Source organism: Scyliorhinus torazame, unplaced genomic scaffold, assembly GCF_047496885.1.
Source record: "Scyliorhinus torazame isolate Kashiwa2021f unplaced genomic scaffold, sScyTor2.1 scaffold_70, whole genome shotgun sequence".
In the NCBI taxonomy this organism is placed as follows: Eukaryota; Metazoa; Chordata; class Chondrichthyes; order Carcharhiniformes; family Scyliorhinidae; genus Scyliorhinus; species Scyliorhinus torazame.
Genome location: NW_027307797.1, coordinates 540,390 through 544,148, shown reverse-complemented (window position 1 = coordinate 544,148; position 3,759 = coordinate 540,390).

Sequence of the window (3,759 nt, the reverse complement as noted above, 5' to 3'; positions counted from 1 at the left end):
GATGTGGATGGGTTTCTGGAGGTTGTGTTATTGGGAAGTTAGTGGAGGTGATGAGGACGTGTTTCTGGAGGTTGTGTTATTGGGGAGTTAGTGGGGGTGATGAGGATGTGTTTCTGGAGGTTGTGTTATTGGGAAGTTAGTGTCGATGATGAGGATGTCTTTCTGGAGGTTGTGTGATTGGGAAGTTAGTGGAGGAGATGTGGATGGGTATCTGAAGGTTCTATTATTGGGAAGTTAGTGGAGCTGATGTGTTTCTGCAGGCTGTGTTATAGGGAAGTTAGTGGAGGTGATGTGTTTCTGCAGGTCGTGTTATAGAGGTTAGTGGAGGTGATGAGGATGTGTTTCTGGAGGGTGTGGTATTGGGAAGTTAGTGGAGGTGATGAGGAGTTGTTTCTGGAGGTTGTTTTATTGGGAAGTTAGTGGAGGTGATGAGGATGTGTTTCTGGAGGTTGTGTTATTGGGAAGTTAGTGGAGGTGATGAGGATGTGTTTCTGCAGGTTGTGTTATTGGGAAGTTAGTGGAGGTGATGTGAACGTGTTTCTGGAGGTTGTGTTATTGGGAAGTTAGTGGAGGTGCTGAGGATGTGTTTCTGGAGGTTGTTTTATTGGGAAGTTAGTTGGGTTGAGGAGTATGTGTTTCTGGAGGTTGTGTTATTGGGGAGTTAGTGGAGGTGATGAGGATGTGTTTCTGGAGGATGTGTTATTGGGAAGTTAGTGGAGGTGATGAGGATGTGTTTCTGGAGGTTGTGTTATTGGGAACTTAGTGGAGGTGGTGAGGATGGGTTTCTGGAGGTTGTGTTATTGGGAGGTTAATGGAGGTGATGAGGATGTGTATCTGGAGGGTGTGTTCTTGAGGAGTTAGTGGAGGTGATGAGGATGTGTTTCTGGAGGTTGTGTTATTGGGAAGTTAGTGGAGGTGATGTGGATGTCTTTCTGGAGGTTGTGTGATTGGGAAGTTAGTGGAGGTGATGAGGATGTGTTTCTGGAGGTTGTGTTATTGGGAGGTTAGTGGAGGTGATGTGGATGTGTTTCTGGAGGTTGTTTTATTGTGAAGTTAGTGTAGGTGATGAGGATGTGTTTCTGGAGGTTGTGTTATTGGGAATTTAGTGGAGGTGATGAGGATGTGTTTCTGGAGGTTGTGTTATAGGGAAGTTAGTGGAGGTGATGAGGATGTGTTTCTGGAGGTTGTGTTATTGGGAAGTTAGTGGAGGTGATGAGGATGGGTTTCTGGAGGCTGTGTTATTGGGAATTTAGTGGAGGTGATGAGGATGTGTTTCTGGAGGTTGTGTTATAGGGAAGTTAGTGGAGGTGATGAGGATGTGTTTCTGGAGGTTGTGTTATTGGGAAGTTAGTGTAGATGATGTGGATGTGGTTCTGGTGGTTCTGTTATTGGGAAGTTAGTGGAGGTGATGAGGATGTGTTTCTGGAGGTTGTTTTATTGGGAAGTTATTGGAGGTGATGAGGATGTGTTTCTGGAGGTTGTGTTATTGGGAAGTTAGTGGAGGTGATGAGGATGGGTTTCTGGAGGTTGTGTTATTGGGAAGTTAATCGAGGTGATGCGGATGTGTTTCTGGAGGTTGTGTCATCGGGGAGTTTATGGAGGTGATGGGGATGTGTTTCTGGAGTTGGTCTCATTGGGAAGTTAGTGGAGGGGATCAGGATGGGTTTCAGGGGTTTGGGTCATTAGGAAGATGGTGGATGTGATGAGAATGGATTTCTCGAGATTTTGTTATTGGGGAGTTAATGGAGGTGATGTGGATGTGTTTCTGGAGGTTGTGTTGTTGTGAAGTTAGTGGTGGTGATGAGGATGTGGATCTGGTGGCTGTGTTATTGGGAGGTTACTGGAGGTGATGAGGATGTGTTTCTGGAAGTTGTGTTATTGGGAAGTTAGTGGAGATGATGAGGATGTGTATCTGGAGGTTGTGTTCTTGAGGAGTTAGTGGAGGTGATGAGGATGTGTTTCTGGTGGTTGTGTTATTGGGAAGTTAGTGGAGGTGATGAGGATGTGTTTCTGGAGGTTGTGTTATTGGGAGGTTAATGGAGGTGATGAGGATGTGTATCTGGAGGGTTTGTTCTTGAGGAGTTAGTGAAGGTGATGAGGATGTTTTCTGGTGGTTGTGTTATTGGGTGGTTAGTGGAGGTGATGAGGATGTGTATCTGGAGGGTGTGATATTGAGAAGTTAGTATCGATGATGAGGGTTTCTTTCTGGAGGTTGTGTGATTGGGAAGTTAGTGTAGGTGATGAGGATGTGTTTCTGGAGGTTGTGTTATTGGGAAGTTAGTGGAGGAGATGAGGATGTGTTTCTGGTGGTTGTGTTATTGGGAACATAGTGGAGGTGATGTGAACATGTTTCTGGAGGTTGTGTTATTGAGAAGTTAGTATCGATGATGAGGATTTCTTTCTGGAGGTTGTGTGATTGGGAAGTTAGTGTAGGTGATGAGGATGTGTTTCTGCAGGTTGTGTTATTGGGAAGTTAGTGGAGGTGATGAGGACGTGTTTCTGGAGGTTGTGTTATTGGGAAGTTATTGGAGGAGATGAGGACGTGTTTCTGGAGGTTGTATTATTGGGAAGCTAGTGGAGGTGAAGTGGTTCGATTTCTGGTGGTTCTGTAATTGAGGAGTTAGCGGAGTTGATGAGGATGTGTTTCTGGAGGTTGTGTTATTGGGAAGTTAGTGGAGGAAATGTGGATGTGTTTCTGGAGTTGGTGTTATTGGGAAGTTAGTGGAGGGGATCAGGAAGGGATTCTGGGGTTTGGATCATTAGGAAGATGGTGGATGTGATGAGAATGGATTTCTCGAGATTTTGTTATTGGGGAGTTAATGGAGGTGATGTGGATGTGTTTCTGGAGGTTGTTTTATTGGGAAGTTAGTGGAGGTGATGTGGATGTGTTTCTGGAGGTTGTGTTATTGGGAAGTTATTGGAGGTGATGAGGACGCGTTTCTGGAGGTTGTTTTATTGGAAAGTTATTGGAGGTGATGAGGACGTGTTTCTGGAGGTTGAATTATTGGGAAGCTAGTGGAGGTGATGAGGACGTGTTTCTGGAGGATGTGTTATTGGGAAGCTAGTGGAGGTGAAGTGGTTCGATTTCTGGTGGTTCTGTAATTGAGGAGTTAGTGGAGTTGATGAGGATGTGTTTCTGGAGTTGGTGTTATTGGGAAGTTAGTGGAGTTGATGAGGATGTGTTCCTGCAGGTTGTGTTATTGGGAAGTTAGTGGAGGAAATGTGGATGTGTTTCTGGAGGTTGTTTTATTGGGAAGTTAGTGGAGGTGATGTGGATGTGTTTCTGGAGGTTGTGTTATTGGGCAGTTAGTGGAGGTGATGAGAATGTGTTTCTGGAGGTTGTGTTATTGAGAAGTTAGTGTAGATGATGAGGATGTCTTTCTGTATGTTGTGTGATTGGGAAGTTAGTGGAGGTGTTGAGGATGTGTTTCTGGTGCTTGTGTTATTGGGAAGTTAGTGGAGGTGATGAGGATGTGTTTCTGGAGGTTGTATTATTGGGACGTTAGTGGAGGTGATGAGGATGTGTTTCTGGTGCTTGTGTTATTGGGAAGTTAGTGGAGGTGATGAGGATGGTTTTCTGGAGGTTGTGTTATTGGGGAGTTTATGGAGGTGATGGGGATGTGTTTCTGGAGTTGGTGTCATTGGGAAGTTAGTGGAGGTGATGTGGATGGGTTTCTGGAGGTTGTGTTATTGGGAAGTTAGTGGAGTTGATGAGGATGTGTTCCTTCAGGTTGTGTTATTGGCAAGTTAATGGAGGAA